This window comes from Propithecus coquereli, unplaced genomic scaffold (assembly GCF_000956105.1).
Source record: "Propithecus coquereli isolate 6110/MARCELLA unplaced genomic scaffold, Pcoq_1.0 Scaffold68, whole genome shotgun sequence".
Classification (NCBI taxonomy): domain Eukaryota; kingdom Metazoa; phylum Chordata; class Mammalia; order Primates; family Indriidae; genus Propithecus; species Propithecus coquereli.
The window spans coordinates 2,997,284-3,005,207 of NW_012152840.1; the positions used below are offsets into that span (position 1 = coordinate 2,997,284).

General features: G+C 38.2%; 1 pseudogene; it reads left to right on the forward strand.

Moving 5' to 3' along the window:
* The first annotated feature begins 4,093 nt into the window (after positions 1-4,093).
* On the forward strand, positions 4,094-5,142 carry LOC105823584 (annotated as a pseudogene).
* The last annotated feature ends 2,782 nt before the right edge of the window (positions 5,143-7,924 follow it).

Sequence of the window (7,924 nt, forward strand, 5' to 3'; positions counted from 1 at the left end):
TTTAATATGCGTCTTCCCACTTGGTCTGTAAAAAATTTTGAGGACACTCTATTTGTGGAATAGATGAATGAGAAACATGAAGGTGTTGCACCTACCGATACCCATTCTGGCTCTAATGAATGTTTACTGTAGGGACTTCCCATGTCTGGAAACAAATGACACTAGATATCTTCATGGTGAGATTTGCCAACAAAGGACTTGACAGCAAAGAGTACAACATCTTCAGTCTCCTTTAAAAGTAGATTAGAGACTAGGAAAGAAATTGCTTTCTCAGAGTGCCAGTGAAAATTCTCTTTTCATCTGTCCCTTACCATGGGAAAAATAGCATGTCTCCTCCCCTGCTGCCCCGTTCACCCCCAAGTTGAATGCTTGCTGAGTTGCAGGAGCTACTGTACCATCCTGTGCCTCCACAGTGCGGAGAAATATTTTTAGGGTAAGCTGTCTAGTGAATATATATACAGGGGACATTAAAAATCAAAAACTTGAATACAGATGTTAATTAATCAAAGCAACAGTAGTGAATGAGATTTCTTGATACAAGAAGAGAGAGGACTGAAAACTGTGCATCATTTTTTTTAAGGGAAGACAAGTGGAAGGAAAAAAGCATACTGAGTAGGAGCAGCTAAAGGTAGGGCAAGAAAACAGGGAGGCTGTGTGTCTTGGAGGCCAAGAGAAGAGAATCTTTCAAGGTTCTAAGTCAATGCTTTCCATGCTGCAGAAGAAGTTGAGTATGATTTAATAACTTTCAAGTTTATTTCCAAAAAAGAGATCATTGATGAACCTTGGGGTAGGAAATTGTATAGGCTTAATGTGGGTGCACATCAGAGTGCGGTGAATTAAGGAATAGCCGTGAGGTAGACAACTCCACAGGAATCATGCCTGTGAAAGGAGAAAGGGAAATGGCCTGGGGCTTGGTGGCCACATCAGCTGGGGACAGCTATATGTTTTAAGGAGAACACACTTAAAGACTCATGGGAAAGAGGTCATAGAGAGGGATAGACTTAGGATACAGAAACAAGGGTGGGGATGTTTGATGGAGGGAAAGTTCTTAAGGAAGTAGGAGGCCATAAAACCTAGGGCAGAGGACAAGAGTCAGCCTTTGGGAGGAGAAGGAAATCAAGGTAGCTTGGCATGAGTCTGGGAAAGAAAGATAACATTGTTCTTGCAGTGTTTTTGTTCCCAGTTCAAAATGAATTGTAAAGTAAAGGTTAAGTGTTGGAAACGAGGAGGAGGAGGAGGCGGAGGTGAGGAGAAAGATTGAAGTAGAGGGATTAGGAAAAACCGAGGAATGAAATGCCCACAGGGCCCTGGAGGAGTTAGTGTCATCACCGCCTCCTGTGGCAACACACTTGGCTGTAGAGGTGCAGGATTTTTCTCCAGCTTGCTCAGCAGTCCTGATAGATAAAAGGAATTATTGGATTGATATAAATCTGCAGTTTTTCCAGGTTAATGAGATGGCTAGGTATATATACTTTCCTCTTCTCCTAATATTTATTGTTTAAATCACAGAAGAATTTTTAAAATTTAGAAAACAGAGGAAAGAGGGAAAAACACACTTCATCATATAAAGACATACACAATAGCAATTTGACATAATCATTTACATCTTTTTAATGCATGTTTTTATTTTTTATTTAATGAAAATCAATGACTATATGATGAGGTATATTTTCTTCACATTTAAAGTAATCCTTTATAATTATAAAGTTATATCTCAGTCAGGAGGAACATTCAGATTCAAAATACTTTACTGACAATAAGTACAAAATGTCCCTGAACTCTAATCCCCTTCTGGTGTTGGGCTGAATGATCTGATTTCTCAATCTCAAATGTCTCACAACCAATTTGACAATTATGAAGCAACATTTTGCCCAAATATGAACTTGCAAATGCCTTTAGCACAGTTCTCCAAATTGCTCCATTGGACTGGATGAAAAAAATAGAAACAAAATAAACGTTCTCCATATACAAAGGTTATTAGCTCATGCAATGCCATCTCTTTTAGAGATGTTTAATTAGATGAATTCTTTTTATATTATATAATAAGAAGAGATGAGTTCAAAGGTTAGAAAGTTTTTTGTTTTAATTTTTCATTGTGATCGAACTAGAAGAAAAAGGCTAATGGACATTTATTAGTAAGTAATAAAAAAGCAAATATCAACATATTTCAGCAATATTTGCCCTATAGAAAGAAGAGTAATGAACAGGCTAACTTTGTTACAGACAGTATAATACAAATTCAAGAATATGAAATATTCAGGGAGGAGGATTGCCCTGTCTTTCTTTAAGTTAGTATCTATTTGGGCCCTGACACCAATATTAATGTTTTTGTTACATTTAACCTCAGTTGGAATGAGGTTCTTCAGGGCTTCCTGATCTGATTCTTTTCTTTTCAATTTTCTCTCTACCTGTCTAGAGCTTCAAATCAAATTTAGTAGGTCAGAAAGAGGAGTCCTGTATCCCACCTATTAGAAGACCAATTATATTATTAATATTTCTTCACTTGCCCCCACTTGGTCAAACAACATTCTCTTATAAAATTGGGGTTTTTCCCCTGTATATCTGCTCTATCTTTGGCTGCTTGGCCTCATGGCCTCTGACTGGGCCTATTATGGTCCAGGCCTGTCCCTGACTCTGCTTTCAATGTTTCCAGTTGTCTTTGTGAGGGTGTTTGCACACTCTACTACGACCTTTTCTTTTGAGTACCTCACTACCACTTTCTTAAGGACAGCCGGGGTCCTCTCACTTGTTTACCCCTGTGGATGAAAACAACATTGTGTCCTGGCTACAATCCCGGTTAAACAAACTCTTTCTCAGGAAATACCTCTCCCACAGGGTGTGTGTTACGGGGTAGAACGGAAGAGGAGGGAACCACCTACCTTCCCTTTGCCCACTCAGTGTTAACCTTGCTGTACTCCAAGGCTGCGCTGGAAAGCATCCGTGACCTTGACTCTCTGCTTCTCGTCCTGCCCCATGAGAGGTGCAGATGCTGTATAGGTGCCTCAACACCTCTCCCCTGAACTCTCCACTTCTAGCAGGAAGAAAATTTACTTTACCTGCCTCTGTGATCAAACCGCAGTCCCTATCCTATGCCCAAACATTCTGAGTTTTCTAAATCCCTGAGTTATTGCCACACTCTCAATAATTCAAGTTAAAAAGAGAGAGATTTAAGATTTTTAAGCTAGCCTTATCTGAATTTACTACCTTTACTTGAACTAACCAGACAATAATTTAAACCAGTGCTATGCTTAAAGATATAGTCTCTATCTGATAGACTATCAGTCACTTATAATTCCTTTTCAATTTCAGGATTGTTTTGGGGAGCTCTGATGTCCCTGATTTTACAAGATACTCAGGAACTTACATAAAACATCAAATACAATTTTATGGGCACTGTTTTAAATGCTGCTGTCCCTTACCTCCTGTGACTTTAGTTTAGAAAGAAATTCTTTCCAGTAGTTCAAGTTTCTGTGAGGAAGGAGGTTTTTCTGGGTGTGGTTTTCTGGAGTCTCTGAGATTATACCATGTCCTAGGTGCTAAATACTCTTCTTGTTCGCAGAGTCCTCCCTACCTCTCACCCTGCACAGTCTAAAAATCTGCTTCATAGCGACTGTATATAAGAAAGGGAGAAATCAGGGCACAGCGTAGCCAATGGTGAACTTCAACTGAACCTAGGCCTCCCAATTCTGTGCCAGGTTCTGGACATCCAGCCATTGCTTCTGACATATTCTTCTCATGTCTAGTCAAGGAAAGGGTTGAAGGAGCAATAATCACTAGAAATGTTCTATCATGTTCCCTGCCTCAGAAATATTATAAAATGACAATGGATAATATCTCACGTTACCTTTAGTTTGCTCAGTGCATAGTTTCATCTAAAACGTGAAAGTAGAAAGGGCAGCCGAGGAAAAGCCCGGGGAGGCTGAGCTGCACAGGACTGCAAGGGAAGGGCACGTCTGAGGCAGGACTGACCTATGAGCCTAGACTCCTCCCTCTGAGGTGCCTGTGGCAGGGTGGCAGGAGCAGGTGTTTCCTGATCCGTGGGAGCAGGTGTTGGCCTCAGGAGCACCCCTTAGGACTGAATTTGCAGTGGACGATGCCCCTCCTAACCTGGCATATCCAAGATGAGAATGATCAGTACAGCTCAGTGGGCAGCCTTGACAATGTTAGGAATGTCTCCACTATTTTTAAATCTATTCATTTCCGAGATCATGCCACATATTTTGCTACTAAAAATGGAATCAAGGTTACTGTGGAAAATGCAAGTTTATGTGCAAGTAAATGCTTTTCTTCAGGCTTTAATATTTCAAGAGTTTAAAGTTCAGGAAGAGTCTGTTACTGTTTGAATTAATTTAACTGTCCTTTTAGACTGTTTATCTATTTTTGGATGAAGTCCTATGCCAGTTTTCTTGCAGTTATTTTTGGAATTGTCTACACGCCACTGTCATCAGGGAAGATGTAATCCCTTCTTATGAGGAGATACATATATGCTAGAAATTGGGTAGAGGAAATTATTCTTGAGAAATTTTATGTGTAATTTTGAGAAGCTGAACCCAGAGTTATAAAGCTAAGCCCAAAGCATGACTTCTTCCATTGCTGTGGGGACTTTAAATGCACTTCGCATGTGTCACCAAGGTTATGGTTGCCCTTGCATACTGTTCCTGGAAGAAGAAAGAGCGGTGACAGTCTGTAAAATCAATACTCAGGAGCCTGAGGAGACTCTGGACTACGATTTCTGCAGCACCAATGTTACTAATAAAATTATTCTGCAGTCAGAGGGGCTCCATGAAGCATTTTCCGAATTGGATGTGATGAGTGAGGTCCTACAGATTGCCCTGTCTCCTGACAAGCCTTTATTTCAGGTTATCTGTTTTTGGAAATGCAGGAAGTTCCCATCTTGACTATCTCAAAGATTCTGGTTTGGTGGAAGCATTTCATTGTAATCAGACCCAGATCAACAGGTACAGGATTTCTCTACTGAAACCATCTACGAAGGCGTTAGTCCCATCTTGCAAGGTATCTATTCAGACAGATAACCGAGGATTCCTCTCACTGCAGTATATGATTAGAAAAGAAGATGAACAAATATGTTTTGTGGAATATTACTGCTGCCCTGATGAAGAAGTTCCTGAGTTTGAGTCTTGAGTATGATGATTCACTGTGATATTAATATTTTATGTGTATATTCATGATAGGTTAAGTTCTCACTCTGAGTACAGTACTTTTTATAATTTATTGGATTTTCTATAGAGAAGAAGCATGGAGAAGATAGGAGCAAGGTCCCTGTACCCTAATAGTTGCAATGTATTTTGTAAAATAAATGTTTTCACATAGTCATAGATTATCCAGAATTGGACTGTCCTGTGGTTCTGTCTTTTGAACTCTTGGGAATCCTTGTGAGCTGACATGCATAAATTATATGATGTATTTCAGGAGAACATTTGAAGAATCTAAAGATTTCAAGTTTGTTAAAGCCATATCTGAAATGTTCTTTTATTTATTTACTGTTGGAAAAAGGAAAGGTATATGAGCATTGCTTATTAGTTTGAATTCTGGAGACTAGATCTTAAAGCAGCAGTTCTCATAGTAGTCTGCCCAGACCAACAGCATCAGAACCACCAGCGAACTCGTAAGAAACTCTAGGGGTGAGTCCAGCAATCTATATTTTAACAAGCTTCCCCCAGGAAGTTCTGATGCACATTAATGTTTGGGAATCACTATTTTAAAGTATACCTTAAAAAAAAGCATTTAATTGCATTGAGGTTATTACTTTTACATGTGATTTCTTTGCAAATGTTCTGAAGTTGAGACATCACCAAATAGGGTCTGAATAATTCTTTATATGATTTATTTTTAAAGTATACCTTGTGAAGAAATCTATGAACAGGATATAAAACAGTCTTCAGAGTTACAGATTTTCTTCTTGTTCTCAAAACTGTTCATAGCAGTAAGTACTGTAATAAGTACTTATTAGATACCTTCCATTTGCCTATAAGTTTCTTGACCAAACCAAGGTGTAGAGAACCAGTTATTATGTGATTTTGTACTTTCCTGGGTAGTTGTCACTGAAATAATTTTTGTGGCAAATAACTATTTTTTGTATTTAATAAAATATAACTAAAAAATAAACAGTGAATGTAAATATAAGCTCTCTCTATATATAATTTTAATAACGTATCTTATTTAATCTATTATATCTAAAATATTATCCTATCAATGATATGACATTTAAGTTCTTTTTTAATTGGTAGTGAGTCTTTAAAAATCTATGTGTATTTTACACTTCCAGCATATCATTAGTGGTTTAGACAAATTGAATACATAAAAATAAGTTTTATGGAATGTATGATAATTTATTAATTACATTTATTTTTATTCTATTATTTATCACTTCACTTGTCTCTCAACAGAACATCCAGACATGTGTAACAGTAGTTGAATTCAGTAGAATTTGGTATTTTGCAGACTTTCAATCACATAAAAACCATAGTTTGTCACATATTTTGCAATTTGGCTGCTATGAAGGTAGGTGACATATGGAATATGGGTCTCCTTTTGTACTATTTCCCCAAGCCCCACAAATGTTAATGGTAGGCCTGATTTCTTCTTCTCCACCCTGAGCAGGTGCAATTGGAGAAGAGACTCTTCAGAAGCCCCAGACCTTCACCACGACAGTGCTTATTCCTGTACTTTCTCGTTCCTGAATACTGTCCCACATTCCCTCCATGATTCACCTCAATTTTTTCCCTTTCAGTGAAATAAACATTTATAGGTTAAATAAATTAGTGTTTTTTTCAATCTATGAGGGCTTTCACCTATATCATCTATTTGGTGCACAACAAACTCCATGAGTAGAAGCACATAAGGAAAGAGGTTGAGAAAGTTTGAGTGATAGGACCAAAGTTCAACAATCAGTAACCCAGGCTTTCTCATTCTGAGTCTTTGCCCTTTCAACTTCATTTTGTTGCTTAGTTTTGGGTGTGATTTGGGCCAACAGAAAGGGAAGTGAAGGAAGCATTTTAGGTGGAGCAAACGGCATGAGCAAAGAAGCAGAAAATAGCAGTTCAGTTTGGCTGAAGCCCATGGTCTGAGTGCAGGAAAAGTAAAAAATGCGGAAAAGAATAAGAGCTGTGCTGATGAAACCTTGGGTGTCAGGTTTGGGATTCTGCATTTTATTCTGATTACTGTGTGCTGTGTTGTTTAGAAAAGCTAATTGAAAAAAAAGAAACTTAATTTTTTAATTAATAAAAATTCTGTTTATTTGTCCTTGAGAGAAAGCTGGTGTCTATCCTAGGAGTAAGAGGAGAGTAAGTAGCTCAACCTGTACCTGCAATGATAAAGTCCTGCTGCACACATCTTCCCATCTTTCTACCTTCTAATCCTGACCAGCTGGCTCTCCAGTGTGCACAGCTGCTCATAAGGCTGGCAAGGTTCCAGAGGATGAATAGGCCAGTTCCAGCTCCTACCATCATGTTTCAGCCACATGGCCAAATAAGCATAATTCGTCACATCTTTGTACACTAAGGACAGGCATTTATTTTTTCAATTGATATACAATACCTTTGCAAACTTTTGTTTTAAAGGGAAAGAATTATATGTTTAGATTTTTTTAAACAATTCTGAACACAGCAGTCAGAGTTATCCCTTTAAAACATATGTAGGATCATGCCATTCCTTTGCTTAAAGACCTGCAATGGTTTTCTGTTTTATTCAGAGAGAAAGTCCTGAATATACAACAATCTTCAGAGTTACAGACAACTACCCAGGAAAGTACAAAATCACATAATAACTGGTTTTCTACTCCTTGGTTTGGTCAAGAAACTTATAGGCAAATGGAAGATACCTAATGAGTACTTCCTGCAGTACTACTTCTGTGAATACTTTTGAGAAGAAGAAAATCTGTAACTTAGAACATCTTAGAAAGCCT